This window comes from Pezoporus flaviventris, unplaced genomic scaffold, assembly GCF_033815535.1.
Source record: "Pezoporus flaviventris isolate CSIRO_AGI_PZ_B2104156 unplaced genomic scaffold, CSIRO_AGI_Pfla_v1 ptg000031l, whole genome shotgun sequence".
Taxonomy (NCBI): domain Eukaryota; kingdom Metazoa; phylum Chordata; class Aves; order Psittaciformes; family Psittacidae; genus Pezoporus; species Pezoporus flaviventris.
Genome location: NW_026892579.1, coordinates 49,198,523 through 49,217,950, shown reverse-complemented (window position 1 = coordinate 49,217,950; position 19,428 = coordinate 49,198,523). Strand labels below are relative to the sequence as shown.

The 19,428-nt window shown below is 41.3% G+C and overlaps 1 protein-coding gene across 2 annotated transcripts in view; it reads right to left on the bottom strand.

Annotated features, from left to right (window-relative positions):
- EVA1A (eva-1 homolog A, regulator of programmed cell death) overlaps positions 1 to 19,428 on the bottom strand; it is a 203,721-nt gene that overhangs the window by 64,457 nt on the left and 119,836 nt on the right. The gene's annotated exons all lie outside the window — the stretch shown is intronic.

Below are 19,428 nucleotides of genomic sequence, written 5' to 3'. Positions count from 1 at the left end.
ATACTGCCTTAATTGAACAAAGCTGGTTGGATCTCTTCCAGCAAGGCAATTTTCATAGAATCATAGAACAGTCTGCATTGGAAGAGACCTTGAAGATCATCTAGTTGGATAAAATGTCTGCACAACAGGTCATTATAGACTGAGGAGCAGGTCAAACGGAAACTTAATTTGGAAGTAAGCAAAACACCCCTCATCCTGCTCAAAGATGTCCTACCAGATAGAGTAAGCTCTAGGGAGTGTTGGAACCCAGCTCTAAGCTCAGATCCAGCTCTTTCCTGGGAAGAAAATATAAATATAGTCATTCTGGCCACAAATGTGAAAGTGGTGGGAGATATTTCTTCTTAAAATTGAGCTTTCACAGGCTAAAGATGCTCTCACTGAGACCTTTCCATTCCCCAGTCAGTTTAATAGGAATGTAATATTATTATTAAAGACTTTATTATTAAGACTTTTAAAATATTACTATTTAATAGGGGCATCTTAAGGCCAGGTGAGTTCACTTGTTTGATCATTTCAATAACCTGGTCTGATAGCCTGCATAGCTGAAGCCACAGAGTGGTGTCCCAAACCAACACCAGAACCACTACGAATTATGGCGCATCTTTCAAGGAGACATCTCACCCTGAATCAGGCTTTCAGTGAAGGACAGTCTACCCCATATAACTTATTTCAGTGGCTATCACCCTGTCAAGAAGAAAGGCTGCCTTTTTAATTTGCATTTGTCTGGCCACACGACCCTCAACCCTGGCCATCTTAATCCTCAACCCTTAATCCACACTGAGAAGCTGCAGATCAGGCATGGACAGAGAAGGGAAGCACCCCACTAAAGTACAGCCCAACCTCGATTTACCCTCAGCACAGAAGGAGTATTTCAAGCCCAGGCATAGCTGGCATTTCTCCAGCATTCTGGTTGAAAGCACCCACACCATGCAGCTCCAAGTGGAAACCAGAGCCTGCTGTTCCATCACCATATAGGCTCAACCTTACAAAACCACAGACAAGTTACCTCATAACCTTGTCCTCAATAAATAAAATCATTGGAGCTTTTTTTAGTCTCTCACAGTAAGGCAGACTTTATGGACAGACCACAAATCGTGCCTGTCACTCTTTCAAGATCCATTTCCATTGCATTAAAGTCCTTTCTCAAATGTGCCTATCAGAAGTGGATGTGGTATTACAGTAATGATCTCAGCTGTGCTGTAAATTTTTAACACACTTAGACTGGTATCCAGTTGCTCCATCAGAAGCATCACTCTCTTTGCTGTGCCTTTGTGAAGTGGTAGCGTGTTAACAAGCTGAATTAGGGATTTATTGTTATAGTATCTTTTTACTCCAAACTTCAACCTTAAATACAAAACACTTCAAGATTTGGCATTTCTACAGCGTTCAACATATGCTTTGATCCAAACAAGGGCTTTGACCTGTCTAACTTTTGGTGTATTTTTTTTTCACTCTCGTGAATGACTTCAGCACGATCTTAAGGTATGGGTTGTCACTCCCTTAACAAGAGGTTATTTTCAATTAATAAAAGAAATATAAACAGAGCCTTGTACTGAGTTCAAGTAGGCTCAGAATAGTTATGCCCTTAAAACAGATGTCTAAGGCTGTGTCTCTTTTCAGATCAGAGCTAGTGTACTGTCAAGAAGAGGTCTTGCAGATCTGTTTGTTCAACCAGCTCAAAAAACTATTATCAGCTCCAAACCCTGACATACTCCAGTGTGGTCCATTGAAGTCAGTGGATGGGGCAGCCCGGGATGCAGATTAGGGTATCCTGGCCAAAATCGGATTTACAAGCTCTTTATAGATTAGAGAGAACAGCAGAAGGGAATTAGATAGCACCATACTATTTCAAAGTACGGACAGCCCTGTATCAAACCCATCAATACCCTATTTCCCCATGGTTCTGATCCTGACAAGGTAAAATAATAAAACCAGAAGACAAAGAGACTAAGAAACGGTTGGTGCACCTTATAATGAACTAAACAGGGTGAGGGGTTGGTCTTTGGCACTGCTGTCAGTAGGCACAGTCCAGCCACATGCATGTTGGAGGCTAAATGCCCTTAACCTCCAAAAGAGGACAGCTCTATCTAGACTGCTTGTTGGCAACAAGCTCTGACCTGTGCTAAAGTTCGAGCCATGCCATAGATCATGCCACCAAGCATGGTAAAATTTAACACCACGGATATAAGTTTTCCAGTGGCAGGGGCCTGGTGCTATTTAATTAACTTAAGCAGTTAACTAAAATATAGCTGGTGTCAGAATGACAAGTTACCCAAAAGCTCTGCAAGACTGTTTCTTTATCCTGAAGCCTTGGATAAATTCATGCTTGCCCCTATGAATCTCAGACTTTTCTACACAGCTTTAACCCTTATTTCTTGCACTTCAGACATTGAATTTTATCTGTGAACTGCCCAAGGCAAGGAGCACATCTACTGCTAGAGTTTTGTCCTTACAGTTCAAAGCATAAGTACAGCTCCTTAAATCCATGGGGTGAGATGTATCTCCATTCAGCTTAGCCATCTCAAAGGTAGATCTGAACTAAACAGCTGTACTGTCTTCCTGTGGTTAATAAAGAGAGACTGGCACTTGTGTCAGATAATTTGTCTTATCCAAACATAGTTTAAAACAGGTGAGATGAATGATGTATAACCTTCAGAACTGCCCTCCTGCTCCAGGGACTACAGAGGGGGCCTAGCTGATTCTTTCAATCTCTGCACCTAATTTTTCAGTGTCTAACATGGGCCAAAAGCAAGATATGTGCTTGCCTGGCATAAGACAACACAGATTACTTCATATCTATAAAATATCTATAAATATGATAATAGTGTCATCGTGCCTTTTGATGCAAGAAGCAAATAATTGTGTGTATCCTCTGAATGAGGTAGACTCTGATTAGGCCATTAGGTTTCATGCAGTTACTGCTGGAGCCCAATAAGTTCTGTGGCACTTAAGTGTAACTTCTCAGCAGGGCATCCGCTCTAGATTCCAAGGTGTCAAGAGCCATCATTTGTTCATTATCCTGAGAGTAATAAATGAGTTTTAAATGTGAATTAATATGAGATAGCTTCCTTCATTTGGCTTTGTTGTACATTTGTGTATATAATATCTCTTTGTTAGGTGCCATTTTCTTTCTCTAAAAATACTAACTCAATATATTCAATCAGCTTTTTTGAAAGTTTGTTCTGATAAACTAAGCTCACTCATAAATAGCACCTGCAGTGATACCCTGAAAAGATACAGTCAACACATTTGAGAGTAGTCACTTTGCAATTAGCTTGGTTGACAGTGAACATCACATTTCCATTTTTACCTAAAAGTAGAAGTAGCAGCAGGAAAAAGGCATGTCTTGAAAGGACAGGGTTTGCCTGTTGATTTGTGAGGATGTGCAACAAGCAACCTCTTTCTGATAGCCATTCACCCATGAGGTGTTTAAGTCTACAAGGTTTAGCTTTCCTATCTAGAGAGTGATTAATTTGATTCTAGAGAGAAAGAATACACTTTTTTTCCTTTTTCTTTCTTCATTTATTTATTTAAAATTTTCTATATGAGAACTGTCCAGAGCTCAGCTTGAAATCCAATGGCATCGTGATCCACAGTGGAAACCAGTGGAACCTGTGGATAAATGACCCACAGTACCCTGGATAGGCCTAGAAGAGAGGAACCAATCTTTTTTATCCTATTGGTATATCTATAACTAAAAGCACAACATTAACTGTCTGCCAAAACACAGTTTTTATTAGCGATACTTTCACCTTGGTTTATCATTCAGGGGAAACAACTTCTATTTGAAAGACTGTCTTGAACCGCTTACAGCAGCAGGATTAAAGTCTGCTAAATTCAAACAGAAGGAACAGTCTTACACAATATTTTTTGCTCAGTACCTTTTCTTTCATACTAGAATGCCTGAATCCCACAAGCAAAATTATAATGCCACAGAGATTAGGCCTTTCCTGACTTTTGCAGTTTCATAGAGATCACTGCAGTTTTCATACATTAACATTTGATTACTTGCTATTTTACAAAAAATATTCCTAGACCTTTCCAGGCATGCCTGCTCCTTCCCATATTATTTTTGGTATTTATGAAGCCAGCAACACAGACTTCACAGACAAATGACCTTTAAAAATGAATGAAGATCTGTAACATTTCCATCCTACATATTTTACAGCAGGAAAAAACCTGGTTCCAGCTTCTCCCCTCTCCCTGCTCCCCCCATACAAATAAGAATTGTTTCTCTCAGGTCCATCCCTCTCCAACTGACCTACAAATGGCTTTCTCATAACTCAGCAGACTAGTTTAGTTCTCAGATGGATTTATCATTAACCACATAAGCACATGTTGTCCATTCTGTCCAACCTAATGAATGTGCTATAAATAAAATACCTCTAAAAGCAGGTTTCACCATACTTATCCAAGCTGTTGCTGCAACTCCTTGTAACTCTCAAACCCACTTATGTTAGAAACATTAATCACTTGATTATAATTCAAAGCATCAGCTTTCTACAGCTGAAACTCCCTAACACTTGACTTTGGCTAGACCTCTAACCTCAACTTATCACTTTCAGGCATACTCCACATTTTCTTCTCTAATCTGTCACTAATGCAGAAAAGACATGGGAAGTCACTTTTGAAAGGTATTTTTAACCTAGGAGTGTCTAATTAAAAGGAGAACTTGCTATGGAAACTCTAAAACAAAACCTTTCTCACTTTACTTGGTGTAGCAATCTGAAAATACCAGAAGTGTATTTCACCAAAACTCATGTAACTTAAAATCAACGCAATGTGAACAAAAAAAAAAAAAAAGAAGGAAATTATTTTAGAAAATACATCATGAGTGTAATTCCTACTTATCCCAAAAATATTTTATATGACCATAGGATTATCTGTAGAGCTTTGTATTGTCCATCTTGAATGAAGGAAGCTGAATCAGGCCAACTATTATTCTGACTTGTTCATTCGTTAGGAGTCTACATGGACACTGTGGGTTGTTTTCTACTTACTTGGGTTAACCATATAGTGATCATACTCCATCTTGACCAAACTTTTAAAACCCCAGAGAAACAAAAGCTTAATTGTAGGAAATTATTTTTAAACATCATAAGATTTAGTTTGGAAGTAGAAAGACAAAGATAAAGCTCCCAGAAGGACAGCTACAGCTAATGAGAGCCTGAGAGCAAATGATCACACATTCTCAGTTCTTCTGATGGATGTTTTCTAGCCTTATTAATCAGAAGTTTGTGATGTCAATAAATCAGTGAAGTATGATAACAGATGAAGGTGAGTTTGGACGTAAAATGATCCATGGTAAAGGATTACAATAAAGGAGAAAAAGGAGGGGGAGCCAAATGCAGTTTTATAAACTGCATCCTCAGCTTGCAAGGACTTGTAGATAATAAATGTCATTCCTTTTCTACATTATCTTGGAGATTAAGAATGTTTCTCAATGTATAACTGCTGGGAAGCCTCTGTAGCACCTTCTCCAGTTACTACTCCAAGAGTTTTACATTACATCTGTTGCTTTATTTTTCCATCAATTATGATTTAATTTACAAAGAGGAACTTAAAAGTACCTTTCTTCTTTCAACTTCTTTTGGAGGAAGTGGGTTCCAGTGGCAGAAATGAAGAATCCAGGCAGAACACCGATATTTTTGACCTTCCAAGGTTTGTCAGATTCTGCTTTGAGACTGAGTACAACATTATCCTGGCTGAGTGATCCTGTGTCACAGAGGTGTCAGCAAGGTCTCTACACCTCCAATTAGTCCATATACAGAGTTCTTGGTTTCTGTATTCAGCAAAACCACCCATCTATCGATCTACAAGTATCACAGTTTGTGGTTTTCAAGAAAAGCATTTCTCAGAGCACTTCAGAAGTAGATAAATGCATTTGAGATACTATTAATGACAAATCAGTTCCATTTTCTGCCTTCTAGTAGTGTTTTTTATGCTGCGGAATACACCTTGGTCACCTGAAGCAAGCCAAATTCATGCTTATGCGCTACAAATTCAAAATGGAATGTTATTAAAATAAGGCAGTTTGCCAATAAGGCAAAAATTTGCCTTAAGCAATGAAAGCCAGAGGCATACCTGACACCTAGGAGAGAAAGGACAGAAGTGCATTGGATGCCTTTGAGGGTGCTTTCAACTGAAATACAAACTTAGATGTTTCCCATGTACGCTTTAATCAGATTTGCCAGAACACAGAGATCTACCAAGCTGGCAATGCTACCTCATGCTAGGTAGGTAAATGCATCAGCATGATCCGGATGCAGTGAAGCTATGCAAGGGACATTGCAGCAGAGCACATTAGCTTGGATGTACTATGGGTATTGTCTTACTCCATGTGGAGCCAGACCAAACATTTCCATATGGTACAGTATTCTCCAGTGATACAAATTGGGGATTATAGGTGAGTTTCACTATAGTCCTCAGAGCTTCCCTTGCTGGGACTGTAGCTGAGGTGTCTCTGGCACCATCTACTCAAACATTTCTAATTCTAGATTGCATCAGCTAAGAGGGAAATAGATCAGTTGGGCAGTCAAAGGGACAGTCTTTGAAGTGATGAGATATTCCTGTAGAAAATAAGGACAATTTATGCCTGTACTGACAGCTTTGTACTCAGTGGAATATTGGGTTCAGCATTTCTCTTATTTCTGTTCTTCCCAAGGTTTCTGTATTTAGCTATGTTTAAAGGGAAGCACTGAAAACACACACAAATGGACATTAAATTACAGAATTTTTCCTCCAGGCTTTCTAAGCCATCATGAGCAAGAACAGGAGACAAGTACACGTTAACATAAATTCTAAGATGTGAGTATTATTTTGCCCATATAGAAACTGAAAGAGTGGAGAAGAGGGAATACTAAGAACAAAAGACAAGAAAAAACAAGGGTGGGGGAATGAAAAAGAAAGAAAGCCCTATAAATGTGAGGTGTCCCTGCCCATGGCAGGGGGGCTGGAACTAGATGATCTTAAGGTCCTTTCCAACCCTAACTATTCTGTGATTCTATAAATGAGCTCTAGCATCTGAGAATAAGAAAGCAGAATACTTGCTGTCCAGTGTTGCAATATGAGGCCTACTGTGAATGAATACATGAATCTGTGGCATGGAAATGAGTCAAAATTATTGTGCCAGGGAATACACCCCACTGGAGCAGTCTAACTCATCTCAGGGGTATATGTAAGACCTACAGATTTGATTCTTGCCATATGATTCTTGCCAGATGTCTGGCTATAGATAACTGATCACTAGCAGACTATCTAAAGATAGTCTTCAGCTGAGACACACCAATTCCACTGCAAGAGCACTTAATTCTTAAAATGCAAAGAATTGAGTGCTTGCAATCAGCATAGGAATAACCTTAAATTACACCTTCATGTTAAAAAGCTCTTGAAATATGGAGGCAGCTCAAAGAAATAAAATGGTATTCAGGACCTCTTTCCTTTGCTCTTGAATGAAGTATGGTATAGATTTCTATCTCTGGATTCAGGCCTGGAAGGACATCTGGAAGTGCCTATCCTTGCATACATTAGATTTCTGCTACAGTAAAGAATTCATGACTTCCACAAATATTATAGAAGATTAAGAAAATTCCTGGCCTGAAACTAAAGATTATTGTTTATTATGTTACATTGGGTCTGAATGCTTAAAAGCTGCTGATACCAAACCCATGAAGTGTCAGCTGCAGAGCCTCGGCCATAGCAATGTTTCTGCGAAGTCGGCTGTTTGAAAATCCACCCCTGAGCTAAGACAGCAAAATCTTTGCAAACCATATGGGTGGCCTGAATTTGGCACAATTACACATAGCAGCCAGGAGTCACCTCACTGCAACACTCAACCGGTATTCCTTACCTACAGGAGGGATTGCAACACAAGAAAAGGAGAAGTCTTTGGCAACACACTACAAGACAAAAGAACAAACACAGTCCTTCTCAGAAAGCTCACGTGGCACGGCAGGTGTGGATAAAGCACTGCTGGCTTCCAGTTCCAGTGTTATGATGGTTGTGAAGAAACCCCCTCCCTCTTGCCATGGCATTCATTGAATTGAACAGCTAGAAAGAACTTTAAAATTGGAGGTGAAGGCTGCTCACAGGAACAGCCATGCCTCCAGCAGCAGCACTGCTGCTAGGAAGCATTACATAAAAGAGTTCATGTCAGGTCACAATGAGAAGATGATCAGAGGCAGAAACACTCCAGTAGGCATTATTTTTCCACAGCACAGCCAAATGCAGGCAATTTTTAAAACACAGTAGAACACCAGTGTGGTTGAAGACACTGTTTACGAATAGCAGGATGGCTTTGCAGTCAGTTTGCACCACTGACATCATCTTTGCTGCACTAAGTTGGTAAAAGTGACACGAATTTTCAATGAACAGTTGTCGTGGTTTAAACCCAGTCAGGTAACTCGTTCACTCACACCCCCCCCTTCTTTCCCGCCCCCTAGGGACGGAGAGGAGAATCAAAAAGAATGCAACTCCCACGGGTTGAGATAAGAACAGTTTAGTACCTAAGGTATAACACAAATCACTACTGCTACCACCAATGATAATAATGATAAAGGAAATAACAAGGGAAGAGAATACAACACCTCAGCACCAGCTGACCTATAACTCCCCCCCCAAGCCCGACCAAGCTCTGACCGATACCTCCTCCAACCCTGCAGTCTCCCAGCCCTTCTGGCTCACTCCCAGTTACATCCTGGGCATGACGTGCTGTGGTATGGAATACCTCTTTGGTCAGTTTGGGTCAGGTGTCCTGTCTCTGCTTCCTCCTGGTTTCCCCTCCCCCCTGGCAGAGCATGAGGCTCACAAAGTCCTTGGCCAAACCAAAACATCGTTATCAGCTCTGTTCCCAGGCCGAAAGTCAAAACACAGCACTGCATCAGCTACCAAGAAGGGGAAAAATGACTGCTACAGCTGAACCCAGGACAACAGTTATTTAAATTAAGGCATACAGATCACTGAGAGATCTGTGGAAACCTCCATGTTCTTGAGGCCAAAGATATGTTCCCAAAACCAAGTCCACTCAGCACTACTCATCTGTGAGCATGTCCCATGTGCTAGAGAAGAAAACATGAAATGTAGCATCCTGAGAAATAATGAAAGCCTTCACCCCACTTGCATAGCACTGCTGGTGCTTTCTCATTTCTAACAGAGATTACAGAGGAGAAAGAAATGAGAGTCCTCAGACTTTGTGATTCAAGTGGCTCAGCAAGGAGGGCATTTGCTCTGTCAGGAGCCCACAGGGCAGGAGCAGGGATTCCCAAAATGGGCTGCATCCCAAGCCCAGAACTGGAAAAGCTCACTGTCCTGGAAGTGCACAGGAAAACTGTACCGTGGCACCAAAAAGGGCTTCACAAACAGGAAACTACTGCTCTTAAGGGTTTTAGTAAGATGCTTCTTGTCATGTCTTATTAAGGGTTAATTCTATTCAGTATCTTAGAGTTGCATTTTTACCCTTAGGAAGGTGATACAAGAAACTCTGCCAGCTGAGAACATCACTGCCTGTCAGATTTCTTCTCCACTGTCTAGTCCAGCTTCCTGAAGAACTCTGAAATCATTTCTATGCCCCGATGCTCATCTTTGTTGTCTGGAACCAGGACATCTCCAAGTCATACTAAATGTCCAGAAGACAATGGTAAGGAAAAAAAAGGTCTCATCAAAATAGAACAAATTCCTTTAGGAAGTTCAGACTGTTTCAATTCTCATCCCCTTTCACTTAAAGTACATGGTGCAATTCTTTAGCATCTATGTGAAATAGAAGTGTGGCTACTGTCATAAAGGACAATAGACAATGTTTCTATAAATACATGCACAACAAAATAAGGGCTAAGGAGAATCTCCATCCTTTACTGAATGTGGGGAGAAATATAGTGACAAATGATGAGGAAAAAGGCTGAGGTACTTACTGCCTTCTTTACCTCAGCCTTTAATAATAAGACCAGTTGTTCTCAGGGTACCCAGCCCCCTGAGCTAGAGGACAGGATGGAAAGCAGAATGAAAGCCCCATAATCCAAAGAAAAATTGCCAGCAACCTGCTACACCACTTAGACACACGCAGGGCTATGGGACCAGATGGGATCCCACCAAGGGTGCTGAGGGAGCTAGTGGAACTGCTCACGGAGCCACTTCCCATCATTTATCAGCAGTCCTGGCTAACCAGGGAGGTCCCAGCTGACTGGAGGTTAGGAAATGGGATGCCCATCTGCAAAAAGGGCCAGAAGGAGGATTCAGGGAACTGCAGGCCTGCCAGCCTGACCTCAGTCCCAGGGGAGGTTATGGAGCAGATCATATTGGGTGCCATCATACAGGACAACCAAGTGATCTGACCCATGCATGGGTTTATGAAAGGCAGGTTCTGTTTGACTAACCTGATCTCCTTCTATGATAAGGGGACCCACTTAGTGGCTGACAGAAAGACTGTGGGTGTTGTCTACCTACTTTAGTAAAACTTTTGACACCATTTACCACAGCATTCTCCTGGAAAAAGCTGTCATGGCTTGGAGAGGTGTACTCTTCACTGAAAGCGTTGTCAAGCTCTGAATAGGTTGCCAGGGAAGTGGTAGAGTCATCACCCCTGGAAGCATTTGAAAGACAAGTGGATGTGGCACATGATTTAGTGGTGGGCTTGACAGTGCTGGGTTAATGGCTGAACTTGATGATCTTAAAGGTCTTTCCCAACCTAAATGATCCTATGATTCTAAAATATGTAAGAGGATACACATTTCATAAAAATCAAACTGCCTTAAAATTTTATCAAAATAATTCACTCCGTTTCAACACTCCTCCCCAGAGGGGACGTTGTGAAAACAATAGCTGAAAGGTGCATAATAATTTTGCTTAATGTACTACTGGAAGATGTTCAAATGCTCATCTGACAGGTGCAGGAATAGAACAGAAAATAAAATAGTTCAGTTCAGGCCAGGTCAGGTGATCTTCCCAAAGATAGGCTGAGAAAGTTGGGGCTGTTCAGCCTGGAGAAGAGAAGGCTGTGTGGAGACCTCATAGCAGCCTTCCAGTATCTGAAGGGGGACTATAAGGATGCTGGGGAGGGACTCTTCATTAGGGACTGTAGTGATAGGACAAGGGGTAACGGGTTAAAACTTAAACAGGGGGACTTCAGGTTAGATATAAGGAAGAAGTTCTTTACTGTAAGGGTGGTGAGGCACTGGAATGGGTTGCCCAGGGAAGCTGTGATCTTCCTGTTAGGGTGGTGAGGCACTGGAATGGGCTGTCCAGGGAGGTTGTGAATGCTCCATCCCTGGCAGTGTTCAAGGCCAGGAGGGACAGAGCCTTGGGTAACATGGTTTAGTGTGAGGTGTCCCTGCCCATGGCAGGGGGGTTGGAACTTGGTGATTTTAAGGTCCTTTCCAACCCTAACTATTCTATGATTCTGTGATTCCTCCTGTCTGTTTTCTGAAGAAGCACATACCCAAGAGATTCTATATGCAAATTGCTACTCAGAAAGGAGTACGATAACATAATAAAAACATAAAGACACATTTAGAATAGTATTAAAAATTAAAAGTCCTTAGTGAAATCAAGTAGCTGCTCCTGTGTATGCCCACACCTCACTGCAACACAATGCTTTGCTATAAATTCTGGAAGAGTTTAGTTTAGAAGGTGATTAAAAAATTGGTGCTCTCCATACACCACATAAATTTAAAAGGTGTAAATAGGCCTATCAGCATAGGCTTGTCTGCTGCACATCAGTCCCAGGCAAAAACACAGCTGTGATGGGACACAACAAGTAAATAATTAATGTCCATCAACAATGTGTAATGGGAAAGGAATCTTGTGAAATTAATCCAGTCTCACATTTTGATAGGCCTACAAATGAGGTTGATAAAACTAATAGGGTTGATGTAATGGACTTCTGAAAAGTTCCAGACTTGAATTATTGAGTAATAAACTTGACTGGTTTAAAATCAACATAGTACAGTATAGATCAATTGGAGGCCAGCTAACTGATAGCTTTCCAAATGAAATGGTAAATGGCAAATGTTTGCTCGGCAAGTAAACTTCTGATCCCATATAGATCCTGGCTTAGCAGTTGCTGTTTAATATTTTTATTGCTGACACAGAAGAAAAAGTTCAATTATTACTTAGTAAGTTTGAGAAATTTGGAGAAGTGGTATGGAATAAAGAGGACGATAAAGCAAAACAATCTAGAGGTCAATTCAGTAAATCACACATAAACCAATAGTATGAATTTCAGTACAGACATATGGAAAGTCCTGAGCGTAAGATTAAACAGTGGAGATCTTCAGTGCTGGTATTCAGAGCCTATTTCAGAGGCAGCAGATTCTGAGAAATGGGAAAGAATTCAGGGAAAAGCCACAAGAATGAATGAAGAATCAGGAAACTTAATTCTGGAGAAAGACATGAGAAGATTTACCTCTTTAATTTTACAAAGAAAAGGCTGAGAGGTTTCTTAATCACAGACTATAAGTATTTAAAGCAACAATAAAAATTAGCTAACAAGGTTTCTTCAGCCTTAAGAGTAGAAGATCTAGCAATAGCCAATAGCTAGATGTTAAATCTAAGCATTCAGAACACAAATAAATCCAATTCTTTGACAATTTTGCAGGGGTTGCGGGATACTTATGAGTCGCTGGGAATCTTCAAACCAATGTTCATAAAGTTTCACTCCAGTCCAAATGGCAGTTGGAGTGAAGGAGGTTTTACAGCCTCTTGGTCTCAGTAACCTGACAGCTAAGTGACAGGGCTGCAACTGCTTCTGTGGAAGGCTATTTTACAACCTAATAGATGTCATTTTGGGGAACCGCTTCATGGGCTTCTGCTGTTTACTTTAACATGTTACTACTGGACCACACTAAATAACCTGTTCTCATCAAAGTATAATTAAAATAATGATCTTTCAGAAGTAATATGTAATAACACCTTTTCTAATACTTGCAAAAAATGATCAGATAATGAATCAAGCAATTAATTCTTAGTTCTTAGTCATTCCTGCTACTCAAGTCTCAAACCAATATTCACTTAAACACAAGAACATGTGATGTTTCCTTCAGCCAAGCACAAGAGAAAAAAGAAATTTGGTAGTTGTGACCCTCAGAGTGCTGTATTTTATGGTATCTCTACTTAAACAGGACTCCAAAGAGAGAACTGAGATTCTTGCAGGGGCTGAAACAAAAGTGCTCCTGTGCTTAACACTCTCTTGCTCCATCCTCACCTGATTTTTGGACGTGGCTAAATCCCTTTTGTCACTCATGCTTTAATTTGTCTCCTAATCTCAATCCTGCTATTCAGTGTTTGAGCACTGTGCATGTTTCCTTAAAACCACAAAGAAGAAACCTCATTGTGTAAACAAAACCCTTTGAAACATTTCCTGCCCCAGGGAGTTCACAACAGAATATAAACCAGCCTTGTCGAACTGGTGGCCTGCAAACTGAATCCAGCACAAACAATCCCATCGTATTTCTTCCCAAGACTTGCAGGAGACGTGCACAGTGATGTAGCACTCCTGGGGTAGCACAGCAATGCCTAATGGATGAGTAACTTCTGGGCCTTACAACTACTGATGGACGGGGCCAACGAACGCATTGCAAAGCGATAGAAAAGTTGCTCTGCATTTCCTGTAACACTCTCCCTGCCCCTCTTTCCAAATATGGAATGAGGTTATCTGTCCAGCTCATACTGCCTGGATGTGTGCAGCAAGGGAAGCTACATCCCTTCTCCCAGCCAGCACCATGCCGTTCTCCCCTTAGCAGGACCACAGAACACCCACTGTCAAAGTCAAGAGGTGGCAGATGACTATGGGAACTGAACCTCCATACTCAAAGCAATGATGATAATACCTAAAGGACAGTCTTGAAATGCGGCTCTCACTGAGGCCTCTGGAAACGTGCTGGGGAGCAGTAAACTTAGTAAGGAAACAAAGACCCTACAATTCCCTATTGCTTTACCTGCTCTCTGTCTGAAATACTGCATTGGATCAAGACACTTGCTAGAATCACAATACATGTTCAAATACCAGTACAATGAAACAGTGTGTTTAAGGGGTCAGCCAGAAGGCTCTTGTACGGAGACTGCAGTGTGGACAAAGTTGTACAAACATTAGATAAATAAGAGGGAGATGCTGAATCATAGTGGGAACCAAGAGAATTTACGTTTGTTCTGTGGTGGACCTCATGGACCTAGATTTCAAAGTGAAGCATCTACAGACAGGTGCATCCACTAGGACTTTAGGTAGGCCCCCAGACTGAACATTTTGGCACCATTTTTTGTAATTCTGATTTATCCAAAATTTGTTAGAGTTAGTGTTTTGGAAAGCATGATCTCTCCCAAGATGAGCACCATTCCAGCACTGAGCTTACATCATAGCCAAGCCTCCCTCCAAACCATTAATAAGAATTTTAAGCAAAACCAGTTTAACATTGTTCCCTACTGCTCCCCTGAGGTATCCCCCACCAAGTGTTGGCACTTATTCATCACTATGTGTTTCTGGTCCCTCCAGTCTGTTTTCAGTCTGTTTTGTAATCTTCATCTCCAGTCAGTCTAAATTAATTTTTCAGCTCAGTCTTCATGGAACAATACATTAATTGCCTTGGTATATGAATAGACATCGTATTTACAGAGATTAAATGACCACATTCTTTTCATCTACTTGGTCTGCACTTTGGATCAAACTAAGTGGTTAAGTTATGTCTGGATTTGCTTCTCACAAATCTATGCATGTGCCATTCATATTCCTTTACAATGGCAAAGTTAACTCATGTAGAGGGTCTGCATATTTCCTACATGCCGCTAAAGGAATTGAATTAATAATTAAAGTGTGCTCTGAGTCACACAGAAAACTCAGTAACTCTTCTTCACCAGGGTTGAGGTTTGCTTTAACTGCTTGCAGATTTCATTTGTTTGGTATTTTCTCCATTATTCTGTTAGGACAAAATTCACCCTTCTTTTTCCATCATATACACTCTGTTTTGGCAATTATCTTGAGGGCTAGCTAACATACACATGGCTCCATGTGAATGCATGGCACAGCAAATTCTTGTTTCCTTATTTAGACTGTTGTACCACAGATGGAAGCCAAAGTTATTGCATAGTGACTAGCTATTTTAATGACTGCCATTTATTCATAAAGATCAATACAAGATATCTTCTTCCGTCCTCTGTTTCTTGTTTGTGTCTTCTGTTTTTTCAGAGATAACTGTATGTGCACCAGCTTCTTGACTAATTGAAGAAAAACACAGGCAGATGTAGTTTCCCAAATTTATTTCTAAGATGTTTCTCATATCCCTGATACTCGTCTCATAGAGGTCATATTCTGCCCCATTCCCAATGTCTTCAGTTAATGTTAGTGTCAGGAGATAGCACAGAGATTCAGTAAATCCAGCAGTACTGACTTCAAGTTCTCATTCTGTGGGGCTTCCTAATGCTGTTAGACAGTTTGAGGTCTAAAACGGAATGAAAGGAGACAAGGCGAGGTAAATATGCCACTTCCACTCATAGCTCTGCTTATGGATGTTTCCCAACTTGGTGAAAGTCGGCTAACCCCCAGGAACAGCAGTAAGGTATATTGGCACATGAAAAAGTTAGGGCCTAGAGCCACTCTTTGCAGAGATCAGAACTCTTTTCAATCGCATATAATGGGGGTCACCCCAGTAATAAGAGCAGGATTCTGGGTCAGTTTGAGGTCTGAACTTTTTGTGATTAAAGGGGAGATCAGGGTCACAAAGAAAAAGCTCTTTGTTTCTTTGTGTCATTCCGCTAAACAATAAATATGAACTTCCATCAGCAGAAATGAAATAGCTGTTTCAAAAGAGTTCCTGAAGTTTAGAGACACACACACACACACACAAAAAGCCAAGCATATGAGCAGGAAAATTACGTCAATTGAAGAAACTTAAGTGTCCTCTAAAAGGGGCCCTACCCTTGCTCTTCTCCCAAAAGTGATGAAGAGAACAGCTTGTTCCAGCTGCCCTGTGACTCAGAGTGGCATAAATGTAATAACTGGCCAGGATAGTTCTGGGACAGAAAAGTGGGGAGAAAATAAAAGCCAGATACTGCCTTGGTTCAGAAGATGTGAAACATTCAAGTAACTGAACACCAAGCTATTGAACATCTCTGACTCCCTACTATCTCACACAGTGAATGTAACTACTGTACACAGATGCAGGTGAAGCACAAGCACAGAGATGATGGCAGACAAGTAGCAGCCTACTGGTCATAACTGTATCTGAAATACTTATGTCTAAAAACCTCATCACTTACTTGGGTACTGAGAAGAGAACTGAACACACCTGAAGGTTTGAAGATCTTTAAAAATGACCAGTCTTTAGGGACTTCAGGCTGTGAATCCTGAGAAGATCTCAAAGAAACCCAGTTGTTGAGTCCAGCAGTGGTTGATGAGATGAGGAAAACAAGATAAAAAAGATCAAAATGGACTAGATAAATCTCTTGATATCAGCATCTGTGACTCTTTTGCTGTCAGCGTTGTGACACTGAATTATTTGCCTCTTTGTCTTGACTAAGACATTGAAATGAGAAACAGCACATCTCTAGCAATTTGTTAAAATCACTTCAAGTCTCTGAGTGATGTTAATGATCACTGACTGAGGGTGGAGAGCAGCAAGGTGAATGGCATGATGAATGGCAGATGACAAACATACACTTTTCTGATTAACTTATATCTGTGCACTTCCAAGGACTCTCAATACAGCTCATCATATCCTACTTTTTACCTTGTTTGCCTTCATCACTCTTCTGGGAAGTATCCTCATTTAATTTATTTTTAATACAGAGCTGAAGCAGAGAGGGAATAAATAACTTGTCTAAGGTCACCCAGGTCTGCCTAGGCCTCCAGCACTGGTGCAGACAGAGACCTCCATCACTTGCTCTTTTGGACTTGGAGATAAATCTTATGGCTGGTTGGTCCTTAAGGATGTGCTCAGAGCTCTACTGCTCCCTACCCTTGTGACAGCATCTGCGTCACCAGATACTGAAAAAGCTGTCACAAGGAGACAGGACAGTTACAGACATAAGTACCAGCATCAGACCTTGTGAAGGTGCTTGAGATTTGGTGCATGTGCTCTAGGAGCTGCCAAATTTAAAGGCACTCCAGCAGATTTCTGCAGAAGTATTCACAGATACAGCCAGTCTCCACATGTCTATCAATAGTGCTCAAGTGTCAACACTTCCAGGTTAGGATCTTAGGGTGCCCTCACTTGCTATAGGGTTGCTAATGGCCATTATCCCTGTTTCATAAATGAGAAAAGTCAGGCACACAACAATAAAACAATTCTGCGGCAACTCACAGATCAGAGCTGGAATTAAAAAAAAAAAATATATATATATATATATATATATATAAAAATGAACCCCTGTCTCAAATACGCTGTATTAGCTACAGAGTTATCAAACCACTCCTCTCAGAGTTTTGTCTTCCATTCCCGCTCCATCAGCACCATCTTTGCTGATCATTTCTCTCTTTGCTATTGTAATTTCCCTTCCTATTGTCTTTTCCACTGTCCCTCTCCCAGCAACAATCCCTTCCTCCCAGTTCTACAGCTTTGCCTCAGGTTTTTCCCTAAATTTCATTGCATCACCCCATCTCCCTGAGACCAGAGCTGCTTCTCAGGAGTGGAACATGCCGCTGTTGGTGACTGGAAAGAGGCCATCAGACTCCCTGTTCACCCGAGCTGTACTGGAGTAGGATGCTGAGTGACCATGTCCTTGTAAGAGTCCTTGGCTGCCTGTTCAATATCCTGGAAGCAGCCCCTAGTCACTGGAAAAGGGATCTGAAGGAGAAAGGTTGCTCCCCCTGGCCTTCCCCAAATGATATTTTATCCAGCATGAAGGAGATGTTGACAGAAGGGTCCATGTGTCACCACAGATGAGAGATTCTTGGCTGGTAGGGATGTGCCTCCACTAGTCACCTCCACTCTGGCAAGAGGACACCTGAGGCTCCTGATTATCCACAGCAAGAGGCTGAACATGTAGCGCTTCATTCTGCTCATAAAAAGGGCTGTCATGTAGAGCAGAGAGAGGGCAAAGGCAGGACAGCCAGCTCCCTTGTGGTATGTGGAAGGAACGAGGAAAAAGAATAGGTTTATTTATGGCATTGCTGCTCTGATTTGAGTACACAGGGGTTTGAAAGTGTACAGTTTTTATGTTAATTTATTTTTAAACTCAGGAGGAAGGACTGAACTCACTACCTGTGAGCTATGTGCTTGGTGCTATTAATCTGACATCCTCCTTCAGTGCATCTCTCTCAAGATATACTTCATTAGCTAAACCTAACTACACAGAATTTGCTCTTGGGATGCACAGTGGTCAAATAATGGGATGAGTATGGTATGCAACCGCAGGGAAATGGGTTTGAACAGAACTCAGGTACTCTCCAAGTCTGCCTTCCCAAGCAGTGTGTCTCCAAGTGATGAAATGCAATGCTATCAAATATCATGACAGAAAGCACAAATATAAAACATGAGGGTGCCTCTTAAAAATAAATGTTGCTTTGGGATCTTTTTCTCAGGAGAATGAAGTTTCCAGTGTGCTAGCTCTCTCTGCGTGTGGTGTCACATGCTGCATGGTCTGTTCCCTATAAGCTCTCAACATATGCTATGAATATGCCTCTGCAGTACAAGCATTCTAAATCAGATGCTTATGCCGCCTTCTGATCTTTTGCAGTCACACATACATACATCGGGTTTTGCCACAGGCTATCTATCATTTCTCCCTTTCCAGCATCTGAAACGCATGACCCACAACTTGGTTTTATGTATGTTTTACTGCAGTTTCCACATAATCACACAGGAAGCTTTAATTCTCACCTTATGAAGCCAAGCACAGACACGTAACACTGGACACAGCCTGCAGTTCTAATCCTTGTGTGTCAGAAGTGTCATGACTGTATCTCTGATCACCGACAGGCTGTATTTCTCACAACTGAAGGAAACATTATTGAGTCAAGTTCCAAGCAAAGCGTCACTCTTCATGGTCAGTTGTTTACCCACATCATTTTTCACCTCCTACCCCAAAGTAACATCTAAAGTCATTAGGCAGCTGCTGCCCTCTGCCTCTGAGCTCTCTTCATTTCAGCTGTGTTAAGCACACTAGTGGTGCATGAGGTGAGCATTTTCCATCACTCTAGCACAGACAGCTCCAAAGGCATGCATCGCCCTCTGATGACCTACCACACATTGCAAGCTTGTATTGCACTGGACGAGGGTAGGGAATGAATAAATGGATTTGCTGCATATAATATTTTAGGTGCAAAGACTAATCTCTAACACAGGTCAGAATACACTCGAGTAGGTACAGATTTCCTGCAGGTATCAAAGGGAAGCAGCCCCATTCACTTAGGACTCACCTTGTGTCCAGGCTGTGATTTGCCCCTCTCATTCCTCCCTCTCCTCCCCTTCTACTCATTCACCAGGAATTCACCATGCCTGGTCTATTCCC